The 15,998-nt window shown below is 35.4% G+C and overlaps 1 pseudogene; it reads right to left on the reverse strand.

The window, feature by feature from the left end:
- Nucleotides 1-4,407: 4,407 nt before the first annotated feature.
- Nucleotides 4,408-12,188, reverse strand: LOC147909382 (uncharacterized; annotated as a pseudogene).
- Between the last annotated feature and the right edge of the window lie 3,810 nt (nucleotides 12,189-15,998).

Consider the following 15,998-nt stretch of genomic DNA (forward strand, 5'->3'; position numbering starts at 1 on the left):
AAATAAATAATAATGTAGCATAACAATGTTAAAATTTATTAATTAAAAATTGCTGCTTTCAATGCTTTGAATAACAATTTTTAATTAATAAATTTAATATTATCATGCTGTTTTTTTATATATATAATAAGAAATAGACACTTTTCATTTGGAAAATATAATAAATTATATATCACAAATATATTATAAATATATATATTATTTAAATACGAAGTATCATTATGGTCTGAATATTAAAATGTTGAACTATTATATTATGTATTCATATAAATTAATTAATTTCAGAAATGATAATTGCATGCCGATATGGTTGTCGAACTTTCAACGCAATCAATCTGAAGTCTTCATAGTCTAAAGGCTTAGGACACTCGTACGGAATGCAAGATATCCGGGTGAGCTCCCGGCCGAGAGAATATTTTTCGCAATAAGTTTATTACAGATTTTTAAGATTAAATTTGGGGGGATTATTAATATTTCAGATTGATTGCGTTGAAAGTCCGATAATCATATCGGCACGCAATTGTCATTTCTGAAATTCATTTATATGAATATATATAATAGTTCAACATCTTAACATTCAGACCGCAATGGCGCTTCGTATTTAAAGTAATGTATTTAACATAAACAGTTTTGTTTCCAATCTTATTGTAAATATATTATATTATACATATTATATTATAATACATACAATTATTACATACAATTATATATATTATGTACATATTACATTTATTACATCATTTATTATATTTATTACATATGTATATTTACGCGTCTCTCTCTCTCTCTCTCTCTCTCTCTCTCTCTTTGTCTCTCTCCAGGAGTGTATTTTGTATACAATATTAGAGTACACGCAATATATACATTTAGTTTCTTTTACTACGCAACATAATGAAAACATAATACAACGTAACAGTAAATAAATTACATCATATTAAGAATTATGAACCTAATTATTTACAAAAAATTTTATATACATTACATACTATAGAATAAAATAGTAAATTAGTCATAAGTAATAGTAAGCTAGATTGAGGATATTGACCAATGTGGACTCTGTTTTTGAAATAAAATAGTCCCAGCATCCATTGGTCAAAAAGTTATAAATAAAGAACGTCGAATGCGGACTCTGTTCTTAATAGAAAACTGCCAGCACTCACTGGTCGAAACTTGATCAAGGATGTCTACCAATGCAGACTCTGTCCTCGAAAGAAAACAGTTTCAGCATCCACTGGTCGAAGTTAGGTCAGATATTACACTGGATTAGTGCACATTAAAACCTGCTTTATGTAAAGCATTTAAATTGTACAATGGTACAATATAATCAGTTTTGATACTGAAATAATACATATACAGGATGCGTCATCAAAATCCGGACAAATTTTAATTTAAATTTTCTTCTATATTGTGCCTCCGCTAAAGGTTGTTGGCGTCCGAGAAAGCCTGATGCTTCTAGTAAACAGTCATATTTTTTAAACGACCGCGATGTTGAAACCAAGTGCGAAGTATAATCGAAAAACCGCGATCATCGAAGACCTTCGCGTTGGGCGCTCAGCAATGGAAATAATTCCGTTCTTTGGATACCTGAGATCAAACATTTATGATGTTGTGACAAAATATACGGCTTTAGAACAGTCCAACGAAGGTTCCAATATACCAGCGAAGAAGAGTCATTCGAAAGAACGCACCGCGAGGACGCAGTCATTGAAAGAGCTCAAGCGCTGATTTCGGATGACCCAGGGCAATTGTTGTGAAAATTAGCATCGATTGTTAATGTAAGCGAGTCAACAATGTATCGAATTGCCGAGGAGAACCTGCAATACAAATCGTACACATTAAAGATGCTCTCTGAGACTGCCAGAACAAGCCGAGTTGCTCTCATTCTCCCAACAGCCCAAATTTAAATCCCTTGATCTACTATGTATGGAGCGTAGTTAAAAGAGTCACAAACAAGTCTCGACATCCCAATGTGACGTTTTGTTATGTAGCGGTCATTAAGAACTATTGAGGCAGCATTCGTCGGCATAGACAGCGCTACATTACAGCGTGCGAACTCTTCAGACCAAGAATAGAGGCCGTCATTCAAGCTAATGGGGAATATATTGAATAATTGTGCTCTACAGGGATCCCCCAAGTGCCATGTAAAAGGATTTTTTGTAATATTTAATTTTTCATTAAAAACATTTTGTTTAAAGAAATTGTTCGATTTGTCCGGATTTTAATGATGCACCCTGTATATTCTTTTAAATAACGTGACAATGTTATGGATTATTTAATCATTTAAAATTTGTTTTTAGTTAACTTTACTAATTTCATGTTCAGCAACTTTTAATATGCACTAATCTAATGTAAGGCAAATAACTGATAGCGTTATTAAGACGTAGCAAATTTAGATGTAATGCGAATCCTGCTTTAATGTTGAATCGTAATTGATATTCTTTATAGTATATCGGTTAAAGATAATACAAAATTACAAGAAATATTGAAAGAGAAATTTTAAAGAAACAAAGTAGTATGGATTTAATGCCTATGATTCTTCATTGATATCTGTCGAGGAATATGTATGTATGACAATTTAATAAAACACTGAAAAATGATGAGACAATTCGTAAATGCTTTGTAGTTTTTTTTTCTAATATGCAATTTAAGAATGGATTGATTTTCTTGGAACTTTCTATATAATTTTTTCAGAATTTTTGTATAATTCTTTTTTTAAAATTTCTGAATTTTTATACAAATTTGAACTTCAAAAATGCTGACAAAGCTCCACATATTTTCTAGAATTTATACCCGTTACAATATTGAAATTTGAATCTTAAAAATAATATATGTAACAGTATATATAATAAATGGCACTGTTTTTGATTCTCAATGTTTTGACTTCGTTAGATATCTCTTTTTACTAATATTCCTGTTGAGCTAGCATTAAATAGCATCGATGGTTTACATTTCAATGAAGACAAACATTTCTAAAAATAAATTCACTATTGTAGTTAGATTTATTTTAAATTCACTTTTTTTGTTTTTAATAACAAAATTTATAAACATACATACAATATTTGGTACTCCAATGGGTTGACCGTTATCTTCGATAATCGCCGACATTGTAATGCAAGATCTAGAAGAAATAGCAATCAAAAAATTGTCAATACAACCATTGTTTTATTTTAGATATGTTGATGATGTCATTTTTGCACTTCCATCTGATACTATCAACAACGCTTTAAATATTTTTAATTCTTTACTTATGAGATTGCAGTTTATTTTGGAGGTTGGTACAGGTGGCAGATGATTGAGTTTTCTTGATAGAATACTTGTTATAGATAATCAGAGAATTATATTTGACATTTATCATAAAAAGACGTTTTCGGGAAGGTTCCTTAATTTCCATTCAAATCATCCTGTTTGCCACAAAAAAGACACTATTATCAGCTTCATAGATAAAATTATCCTCTTATCACATCCATCACGGTTCCAATAAAAAAATCTGATAGATGCTATTCATATTTTCTTAAATAACTGTTATTCTCTCTCATTTATCTTCTCTACAATTGAACAAAGATTAAAGTTCCATGTACATAATAAACATATTACATATAATTTACAAGTTAAAGACAAACATATTTTACGATTCCTTATGTTAAATCTATCCGAAAATTTCCTTCCTACAATATTTCCAGTAAACTAACCTTTTCTATCCCTAACACATTAAAAAGTCTTATAAAAAAAGGAAAAGATAAGTTAAATTTTCTATCCAATCAGAACATAGTTTATAAGATTTTCTATGATGATTGTGAGGCGAGCTATGTTGGTCAGACCAAAAGAAAATTAAGTACGAGATTACACGAACATATCTCTGATATTAAGAAAAATACTGGTTCTCCTACTGTTATAACTGATCATCAATTTTGACCACAATTTTAGATGGAACGAGGTGAAAATTTTAGATTGCGAATCTTCCTATATCAAGAGATTAGTATCTGAAATTATTCACATCAGAAGACAGAAACAAGATCTTAATAAAAAGAATGATACTGAATCATTACCTGAAACTTACTCACAGATTATTCAATCTCTTTCTACTTCTTAACTGCATTCTTTCTCTGCGAACATCGGTCCTACTTTTTGGGTCAAGGAACTTAATCCTTTTGATCCGAGACTGGACCTCATGCGATTCCAGGTGTTTAAAGGGAAAGGAATGCGAGAAATGATTCCAATAAATGACAGCTAGGAAAATATACTAACTTACATTTATTAATAATGAAAAAGAAGGAATATTAAAGTTATATAAAATATTTATACATAATAAATATTTTTTTACATAAAAATAAGAAATTTTATCCTGTATGTTCAATACGTTATGGATGTGTGTGTGTGTGTGTGTGTGTGTGTGTGTGTGTGGGGGGGGGGGTGTACAAGGGCAAATCAATAAGTACCTGTGTTAGTAATGAAGACGCAAGCTTTTCACAAAATTTTTTTTGTTTTTCAACGTAATAGTTCCCCCTTTTAGGAGGATATATTTTTCCCAACGCTTCTGCCATTTTTTTAACCTCTCAGAAAAATACGATTTGTCGAACTCTGCAAAAGGCCTCTGTTTCGGCGATGACATCCTCATTCGACGTGAATTTCTTTCCATTTTTTCAAGTTTGGAAACAAGAAGAAGTCACAGGGGGCTAAATCCGGAGAGTACGGTGGATGCGGCAGCAATTCGTAGCGCAATTCGACCAATTTGGCTGTGGCCCCTGCGGAGGAGTGAGCCGGTGCATTTTCCTGATCGCAGCACCCATCGGGCCGACAGCTTTTTCATTCACAAGTTATCATGCAAAATATTGAATGCCGTTCCGTACGACACGCCTATGGCCTCTGCTACTTCATGCACTTTCGTTCGACGATCAGTGAGAATCATGTCATGGACTTTTTCAACGATTTCCTCAGTAACCACGTCTGCCGGACGGCCTGGGCGCTCCTCATCAAAAACAGACGAACGACTATGTTGAATTCGTTGAACCAATATCTGACGGTTGTCATAGATGGTGAAGAGTTCCCATAGACGGCATCCAACTTCGTTTTTATTTCTTCGCACGTTTTTTCATCCAAAAATAAAAAAACGAATCACGGATCGATATTGTTCTTTTCCCATTGTATCGGAAAACATCAAACACGAACTGCTGTTACTACGAATCAAACACTCATTACAAATTGCTGTCAAATCAAGACTATTGCATGAATCACTTTGAAATTGTGTATGACGTCGTTTGAAAAATAGTAGTACACGATGGTAATGCCAACTTGCATTAGCAACGTCTCCTGTCTTGAACACGGGTACTTATTGATTTGCCCTCGTATGAAAAGAGGAAAAAGTTATTGGGTATTGGAGGCGAGGAAAGTGGTGCAGGGGCACATCGGGATGAGATGCTTGTACAGGACGGTGTAAGGGGTGAGATTCCCTGGGATATAGACTGTGACTATTCTATTCCCTTCGTTGGAAGGGGACAAATATAGTCTAAATTGCCAACCCCAGTCGATCGGCTCGGAATTCGATTGAAAAAGAGCAGTTGGGAACTGATCTAAAAGAGGAGGGAGAGAAAATCCTTCTTCGAGAGAAGGAGAGAGAGGGAATCGTCCTTCGAGAGGAGGAGGGGGAGAGAATCGTTCCTCGAGAGGAGGAGGGGAATAGTTTAGGATTTCTCGGATGGCGGGATCGATGACAGGGGGAGAAGTGAGGTCTAAAGGTTGTGTCTGTTCTGATGTTGATGAGTAGGAAACCTCGAGAAATTAGTCGTTGGTTATGGCGGCACGGTTGTGGCTTGGCCAAGGGGATAGTTTCGCTCTTTCGTCCCCGTTTTCTAATGGACGTATTAGTATGCACTACAATCCGAAGGATAAAATATATGTATGTTTCGTCGGAAACGCGTATAAGTGTGTATATATGTATTTCCATGCGGGGAGACGTGGAGATGAACCGAAAGGAATGACAGGGCGACTTATTGGTTAGCTAGCTGTCCATGAGATTTCGGATAGCTAGCGGTTGTATGACCGAGGAAGTCTACGGAGAAGGGCAGTCGCAGTGGCGTATGCCTGGTAATCGCAATGACGATTTGCCCACAATTTATCTTTTTCTCTTCGCACTTGTATGAAACCGCGAACTGGCGTGATTATCGCGGATTCTAGTAGGATTTCCGCACTGCCCGCGATAATAGTTTAATTCGCGAACTTCACTGACGTGAATCAGGTGATTTTGAGTTTTGTATTGACGCTCTGCGCTTCTGCGGGACCTCTATTTATACTCTGAAAAAAGGGCTTTGTGCCCTTTGTCTAGGATGTAAAAGTTAGTTGCAATGTCACGCGAGATTTATGATTTTTATAGCGTCCTATCGTTGCTAAAGTGCATCGTTAGAGGAGTTTCGAGAAGACAAGAAGTGATTTACATTTTTCTTTAAAGAGGCAAGATTGCTCCAGACAGATGATGAATTCTGTTATCCTCGCGGAAAATATGGCTAGGTAAACAAATAGTTATCGTGCACAACTAGTTTTGCGTGCAGGGCAACCATTGTCAGTCGCGAGTCTGATCTTAGATAACGCTACCGTGAGAAGTTATCCCATGCGTTTTATGATTTTTTAAGCGCGTCTGTTTTCCTAAGATGAAATTGTTGGTCACTCTGGGACGACAAAGCTTAGATTTTTACTATTACGTGACTTCGGTGCATTTATAATGTTTTTTATCTCTTCTGTAATTTTGTCTCTTTTCGGGTCCGTATTAAGGTTGTTATTCTTTCCGGATTGATTGGCGTTTATGAGTTTTCGTGGAATCCGGTTCCTTTTTTCAATTCTGTCAGAAGGCTCCGCTCGAGTCTCGCATACGCCAACCATAGTCGCAACGTGGAGCCGAAGAAAAGAATCGTATCGTCTGTAGGACGTAACAATAATATTATTTTAGGAATAAGATTTAATTAATTTTATGTAATAAAGCCGTTTATTTTGCGACATTTTCTTTGGACGTTAACCTTTAATGGGATGTAACCTTTAGTTGACGATCCGAAATTATACCCATTTGAGTGTTTTTTAAAGTGTTTAACACTAAATTTGAGAGTTGTTTTTGAGTATTTAACGCCTAAAATTGAGAATATTTTTTCGTAATAGCTACAATTAATATTTTTCATTGATACAAATTACATCATCCTCTAACTTAATGCCACGTCTCATAATATAGCAAAAATATCACTATTTTTTGATTGACATATTTGTCTTATTTAGTTTAAATAATATTATATTTAGTTTAAATTGGAATAAGGGTTGTAAGAGTCGATACGTCTTATACTAATATTGTAAGTAAAAAAGTATGCAAAAGGCATTCAGTTATCAGGGATTGAATCTACGTCTCTCCTGTGGCGGATATGTAAGAGATGCTGGTTTCGTAATAGTGATCGGCAGCTCGAGGAAAGATGGAATAGTGGAGATCACCGATGTGTAAAAGTCGGATTCGTCGACTGATTCGTCGACTGGGCAGATTGCTTCGGTTGATGTCATAATCGGTAGATTCAGATTCAGCGAAGTCACCGAGGGCAAATATATCGGTTCTGTAGGCGGTATGATTGACTACAATATGATCGAACAATGTTTGACCAGAATTGTCATCGAATTGAAAAACAATGTTGTCTAGATCTTTGACCTCCTCCTGAATTGAGGTCTATGTAAGGTTTTCGTGCCGTCCAGATTCTGAGTAGTTTCTTCCAATGGGAGCATTATGATCAAGTAGTTGTATCTGTCCTTATTTATCTATCTTCACTAATACGTAGATTTGCGTGCCATCGCTGCTTTCTATCGGTAAAACCATAAATTGATTCTGGTTGTCTTTGTTTTGTCCAATTTTTCCACGTTTTCAGTTGAGGATTTCTCAACTTTATCTTGTTCTTCCTGAGGAAAAACCAAGACAAGCTAAAGGCTTTCCGTTTTTGTCTCCTTCTTTGATTCTCTCGAGGCTAACGTAGCGATATCAATCATATTTACATGACATTTACGTTCAATGTAGTGGCAGTGATCAACAAATTTTTCTGCGCTTTATACGAGGCTTGAGATTTTTTGACGAAAGACTTGTGGGAGCCGTTTGTTTCGACTGAGCGATCGTCTTGGCGATCGGCAAATTTACATTGGTAATAACGACCGACTGGCGACTGCTTTGTTTGAGCGGTTTGCACCACGCAGTCGGCTCTTGTATTTTACGGAGGACGATCTTTTGAGTTTGAACCTGCGGCTGCCAGTTCGAGGAATGATAACGTTTTGTACAATGACATGACGGCTTTGCCCTTTGGCTGCACTTACAGCATCATTGTTATTATTTGATGCATATCACTCGGTGAAACGATGCTTTGAATTACTTAATACAATGTTGGTATAAAAAGTGCCCAGTGAGAAATAACTAATCAAATTGATATGGATACGAAGTCAATTTAATATCAGTTACATGTCTAATTGTTGGTTATTTCTCGCTGAATTAGAACATTCGTTCCAATTTAAACTATAACGAATATGAAGTCCAAACGAGTGGTGACATTCGTGCTACATTGCGAGATGTAACTTTCAATTAGAAGATGGAATGTTATATCAATGAAAAATATTAATTTTTAAACTTACGTATTTTTTCTAAGAAGCCGCATGTAACTTTTGAAAAAACTTTTGGGAAGGATACGTTCTGTGTCGAAACGTGAATGCTGATTGCGTGAGGTTGCATTAGAGGACTGAACTGAGACTGAATGGCATGAAACAGCGTCATATGGACAAATCTTGAAAAATTCCTGAATATATATTCTCAATGTTTGTTTATATAAAATTATCACATTATGATTCCATAATGTCTAGAATTTTATTAATATTTATAAACACCAAAATTGCGTTCCAATATTTATTGCCAATACTGAAAATTTATGATACTCGCATTAATCGCAAGAATCGCGACTTCTTTCGGAATAAAGTTTTCTTCGATATCATGAGAAACCTTGTATGTCGATGATTATATCCATTATGACATTCGAATTTTCGCTACTCTTTTTACGTCACGAAACGTCGGCGTCATGAGCAAGACTGAAGCTTTTTCATTATCTTGAATACAATTAGATAAAAAAAAATGTGTAATGGGAGGAAAATAATTTTCTTGCGTCATAGAGTCATAGAGCTAATCGGAAAAGTCGACAATGACTTGATGTAAGAAATCGATTTTTAAAACGTTATCAAACTCCGCATAGACGATACAATTAATAGTCACGAAACAGCTTTTTCAAATCTCACTTCTAATCGTAAGCTTCCGTATTTTACGAGATTCCAATGCCCTGCACAATTAGCGGATAGATCTGTAAGATTGAAAACGAAAAGAGTGTAATCGTTGACGTAATCGTCTCTTATGGAATTATCCTCGTTCAGAAAGTGAATGCCAGTTCCCGAGAATAATGTGTCATAAGCTTCAACATAGAGCAGCTTATCTTTCGAAAAATTTGGCTGTAATGGTCTACTGGGAATATGTATGCTATTGGCGTACAACGAAAAGAAATTTATTCCGTAATTTTTGAAATTAAACGGGTACAATTTTCTATCACTGTTAAATGTCTTGTTATCGACAAAGTCCATTTTTATTATTCGTTTCGGCAACAGTCCGAGTATTGCATTATCTATCAATTCCCCCATGGCGCCGACGTGTATCGTGAATGTTTTAACGTCGACTCTCGTAAGAGAATACTTAGCAATAGTTTTATTCAGCATTCTAGCATGTGCGAGTATCATACCCGGGTTTATTTTTGCTCTTCTTACGAGTAAACTGGCATCGAAAATACGTATTTTTGATATCGTTTTACTCTCCATAAGGCAAAATGAATCTTTCGAACGTCTCATTCTAACTTCCACTTCGTTAATTAAAAATTTATCTTGATTGAAAACGTCGCAGTGAAGATGGCCTATGAGATCTAGCACACGATTTCCTTGAATGTATTGCGCGCGTCTTTCGAGTGCCGTATTTGGATTTAATGAGTTTAACGTGTTGTCCATGTAACCGGGAATATCTTTATTCCATAAGCAAGAGGTTAGATAGAAAGTTTTTGCGGGTGAAGCATAATTTAATAACACCTCGATGTATATGCGTATAAGCGTGTGGTGGCGACACGAAATTTTGATTGAAATATACAGCGATTTAGTTGAACATAAAATGCAGTAAATTTATGGGTTCTACTTTTACCACGCCGTTGGCGATGTGCTCTCCCCGCGTTCGTTTTTTACACGTATGCGAAGGCTCAATATGATGTGAGTGAGATCCAGATAATTTTCTCCATGTCCGAATATGATGAATTCTATGGACGAGTCGTCGAAATTTCGAAATTTTTTGTAATAATATCTTGTCTCTGTGTTACTGATGGAATGTACTGACGGTATATCGATGGATGTTTGCGTGAGATCATGATAAATGTTATCGTTCGTCATCTCGTTATCAGCGGAGATATCTCCTGTGGCATTGTCTTCTGTATTTTCGTTTTCGTTGCATGTATTTTTCTGCTTTCGCGTTTCTTGGATAAATCACAGGATTCGCCATAATGCCTCTCTGTACATTTTCCATCTCTCACTTTCATCGTGCGGCTAATAAAAAAAAAAATTAAGAATACGACTCATCTCCGCATCGAGACGTGATAGATGAGTTCCAGAAGTTTGTGCTGTATTATTAGTGCTTCTGTGTGTTGTCTGAATTTTGCGATACTGCGATTTTTTTTGACTCTCCGCCAGCGAATGATGTCGGATTCTGACGTAGCTGATGTTGACATTTTCTCGAAATTTTCCGTCGAAATTAAAACCATTTTTTTTACCTTCTCCATAATTTTATCCCCACTATTTCATTCCTTCGATAATTAGTGATAATAAAGTCAATAATATAGGTCCGATAATATAAAATAAAAATCCGCCTCGCTCCACCAACAGCTTTCTTTTATCTTTCCAATAATTACTACGTTTTAAAACGATGCGACGCTGAGTTTTGTATTTGGTTAACCGATTTTTTTCACAACGTTCGAGCGAGACGTTACCTTTGAGTGTATTAAAAACACGTTCACAGATTCAACGAATTAGTTTCTCGTCAGCGCTACGTAAGAAGATGGTGCATTAATTTTTATTCAAATGATAGAACGCCGCGAGGAGACAGGTGTTTCTGTTACCGATCGAATGTATGCCGATTTTTGACGTACTGTGCGATTTCTTGTTACCCACCTTCATCCCGAGAAAAATTCACGACTAACACATATGATTACCCGTACTCACCTTTTATACGAATCCGCTGGAAAATGATTTACGTAGCAGGTAGAAGTAATGAATCATATTTTCGGAAAAAATATACGTTCGAAATCGATACTCGTCCGGGATTGATTGTTTCAGATCGAGTAATAAATAGTCGTGAGGTCTCGACGTCGTAGTATGCCTCTCCTAGGAATTTCAGATCGTCGGGATAGATTTGACGCGCTAAATGACGAATTTGAGCGCGATCACATGGATTTTTTAAAATGATATAATTCGCGTTGAATGATATATCGCGCTGACCACGTCCTTGATGAAAGAGATTCTGCGAGATAAGAATAACACTGAGATTCTTGTGATCACTTGGTGAAAAGATCCACGATCAAGTCGCACAACGACGATTCTCTCATAAGATCATCAATTATCACTAATTTCGGAGAAAGCGGATCGTTTGAGTAATCTTCCAGACAGGGTAAACCTTCGGAAAATTCAATTATATTCTTCTTCGTTTTAGTATTGCTGCATTCCCAACTCTGATCTTCGAACTCTTTTTCACGAGTGTCGTATTGTAATTGACAATATGGCTTCTTGCCATTCCGCATAATAAAACAAAACTCTCTGTAAACGTACGTCAGACATGAGAGATAAATACCGAAGAAAAGACTTTACAAAAATTGTTTTCACCATCCAGTCGGATCACATACCTACGATCGATGTCCATGGATGTTGCCAACGTCCATTTTGCGAAATGAGCTACTCTATTACCGCAAGACTTCAAAAACAAGTAAAAGGAAAAATGATGCTTAATAATAATTTCAAGAATATACAAAAGAAAAAATTTAAGAAGGGGGGATAAGCTGATCAACGCGGCCGTCTCCACGCACGCTTGCGTCAGCGTATTCCCGGCGTAGGCTAGCCGACGAGAGCATCGTGACATCTTCCGAACTGATTCTTGCCGCGATGCGATGCGTATAAGCTTATTCGCGTCGAAGTCAGCGTACAATTTCTTTGGGCGTGGCATTACCGCTAACGAACTATACGATGAAAAGCTTATGATGGACGAAAAAAAAAGAAGATATAAAAAATTTTTCTTGTGATTTAAATATAAATTTATTTTTATATTTGATGTTTATTTTTTACAAAAAGTGTGAAACAGTGGAAAATGAGTTTTTGTATTTAATTAATTTTTTAAATACTTCAAGTACAATTTCATATCATGAAAATAATTAACTTTTTATGCTATATAAAAAGTTTTATGACGATTGATAAGTAATTTTCCTCAGAGACAATGTTCCTTTTTTGTTAGAAAAGAATTTTTTTAAACATTAAGTTGCTTTTCTGCTCGGATAAACTTTTATGCTCATCTTCAGTTCCAGTCGTGCTAGTGAGAATATTTCTAAAATTTATTAAAAATAAATTCGACGTTAGAATATTTTCTTTACCCTGATGAATTATTTTCAAATATGATAATATTTTACATTTGAATAATTTTGATCGATTTTTTACGAATTCGAACATATTTGTGATATAAAATATTTCCGTTATCCATCTTCGAGAAAATTCTTTCTGAAAAAGTAACTGTGTCACATAACAGCATAGCAAGATTCTTCTAGAAAAATAAGAATTTAAACAAATATTATGTGCGCGCAAATTTTCGTTAGTTTTCGAAAAGCATATATAAACGCAAATCACTTTATATAGTGTTAAGATATTTCAATCGTATATCGTTACTACTATTTCGAAACGTACGTACTATTTCGAAATCAGTCTTCCTAGTTTTCCTTTATTTGAGAAATATTTATCCAAAATTATCACGTGAAGTGACATGGCTGAAAGACAAGAAGTTGGAAATCACTCTGTGTCTGATAACTCTCGCGTTATAAACAATATTACTGAACGAAATAAGCAATATTTGCTGTTCTCTTCTTTGATGTATGTACTCAATTCCTCTTATACGAAGAAATTACACGTGGAATTATATCAACAAAGGAGAGAACCTTTGAGCCTATCGTCAAATTGCCTGTAATTACGCAAAAGGAATCAGCTTCGATTTGAACGCATGGAAATAATTTCAAGAGAATATGGGACTCATGAGCACATAACTAAATGGAAATAGCAAAATCAAAGTAAATTCTATCTCATTCGCAAACATTTGTCAGTTTCAGCTTCGCCTATGGTGCTATACTGGTTACAAGTACGCAAGATGAAAATTTTCCAAAGGAGGTTTTATCCTCAAGTACGCAAGCAAGAACTGGCACTATCGCCGACGAAGAAAAAAAAATCTTACTGCGTAATCGCGATTATGCAGCAATCTACATTTCATTGAATGGAGAGCGTAATTAAATGTGTCAATGCGCATGTAAACCAACTGACATCTATTATCGACAATGTTAACGCGCGATATTTGATTAAGGAGAGTTGCTTCTGACTAATTCCTACATCGACAGCGAAATCATCAAATTCATTTTTCGAGGCAACAAAGAACGTTGCGTAATAACACAAATAAAAAATTGGTCATTTTTGGAAACATACTTTAATATATTGTTTTTAGAAATAACTGAATTAAAATTCAACAAAGTTGTTAACATAGTTTTAGTGAATCGAAGATTATGACTTTTATAATATATTTTTTCATGTGATATAATTCATTTATCAATGTAATAACTCTTTTATCAATAAATAAAATCTTCGTATTTTAAATTTTCGACTATTTCAGATTCTAAATATCCCAACATTTCAGATTTAAATGATACAGATTTTTATCATATTTAAATAAAGATATTTCCGGCATAGAGTATAGAAGAAATTTATGCTCTAAAAACGAGTAAATCACTACGTCGATTATGACGACGCGTAACCAACACAAACTTTGTGTTCATTCCTGTTTTATCTCCCCTTTCTCCATAATGAAAACAAGAGTCTCCCGAAAATTCTCGTAAAAGTCCTCATCATAAATAATAAGAAAAAAACTCTTTCATTAAAACGTCAGTTGAGACATTGAGCTGCAGCAAAAAATGACTTACAGAACAAAAAACTGTGTGCTATTTATACGCTACGCGTACCTTCCCCTTTCTCTCTGTGGGCAGCCATGGACCGAGCCAATAAAAAAAAACGCGTTATTTAATTATTTCGTTATCCCCATCCTCGCGTCACCGATCAATCAGAGCGCACCATTTTTCCAAATAGGCCACGCCCCCGCCACCGGAAGTGAACTGGTGGGGGTTTGTTTTGACAGTCCATGGCGAGGTGTATACAAAAAATTCGTACACTGAATTTTATTCTGTCGATGTGGTGACGCTATAAGCTTATACAGTGGAGCAACGTCTCGGGAGAAGCGTCACGTGTCCTCAGTAAAAGTTAGGTCGCGTGAGATCTCTGCTTTTCGTATCTGTTTTATTAATGTACTTTTGGTCGTGTTGGCGGAATGAATTTTTGCCAAGTTTTATAAGAAATTTGATGTTGATTCTTTGCTCGATTAAAACGTTTTGCTCGAGCAAAGAATCAACATCAAATTTCTTGTAAATCTTGGCAAAAATGGCCAGAGAATTCTTCAAATATTGGAAATGGTGTATGGTGAATCTGCCATAAAGCTTAGAACTGTGTATAAATGGGTGGACCTGTTCAAGGAGAGAAGGAAGAGCGTCAATGACGACGCACGAGCAGGGCGCCCTTCAACATCACGTGTCGATGAGAACATTCAACGTGTTGAAAAATTCTATGTTGCAAAATTCTATGTTGAAGTCTTAAAGCGTCTGCGTGAACGTGTGCGATGTATACGATCTGAATTGTGGGCGGAGAACGCATGGATTCTGCATCAGGACAATGCACCTTCGCATAACGTGTTTGTTACGTACGAGTTTTGGCCAAAATCGATATCACTACCATAGATCACTACCACCTCCCTATTCATGTGATCTATCACCCTGTAACTTCTACCTGTTTCCTAAAGTAAAAAATATCACTAACATTTTGTGGCTGTTGATACCATAAAACGAGAAACGATAAAGCTCCTAAAGGAATTGACAAAGGAAAACATGCAGCACTGCTTTCAGGAATGGGAGAAGCGTTGGACCAAGTGTATTCTGTCAAGGTGAGAGTACTTTAAGAGTAACCACATCCCCGTTACAGAATAATTTAATTTGGATTTTTGATGAATCGAGTGTACGGAATTTTTGTACATACCTCGTACTATTTCCGTGGAATCGTTATGTTAATATGGAACAATTTTGGGATATCTTCAGGATAAAATGTGCTGTGTGGAATGTAATGATTGCAATTGAGAAGAGAAAAAAGGAGAAATGTAAAGAGATATACGTTCCTCACGATGCGAGGCGATCTACCATACTATTCCTGTGTCTGTGCCTTATGGAACGGTCGCAGGATGGCACGTAGTAAAATCATGACCGCATGCGACCTTATTTATTGTTTTGTATCTTGGTAATAAATAAAAACAGGCAAAACCGACTAAACTGGGCCGACTAAAGTATATTAAATCCCTAAGAAATTTATATTTTAATTTTTTTGATATGTTGTGAAAATTTGATGAATCATCAAACGGCAACGAGCGTAATGTCAGAAAATCTACAGTTACGCATTTTAATTTGGTGTATGTATCCATATCTGAAATTTTTTTTTTTTTTCATTTTAATTTGAATACTTATTCTGATCAACAAGAAATTAAAATTTGCGAATCTTAACATTATTGAAAGCTAATTTGTTTAATCTTTATTTGATCTGTG

Source organism: Acromyrmex echinatior, chromosome 6 (assembly GCF_024713525.1).
Source record: "Acromyrmex echinatior isolate Ae372 chromosome 6, ASM2471352v2, whole genome shotgun sequence".
Classification (NCBI taxonomy): Eukaryota; Metazoa; Arthropoda; class Insecta; order Hymenoptera; family Formicidae; genus Acromyrmex; species Acromyrmex echinatior.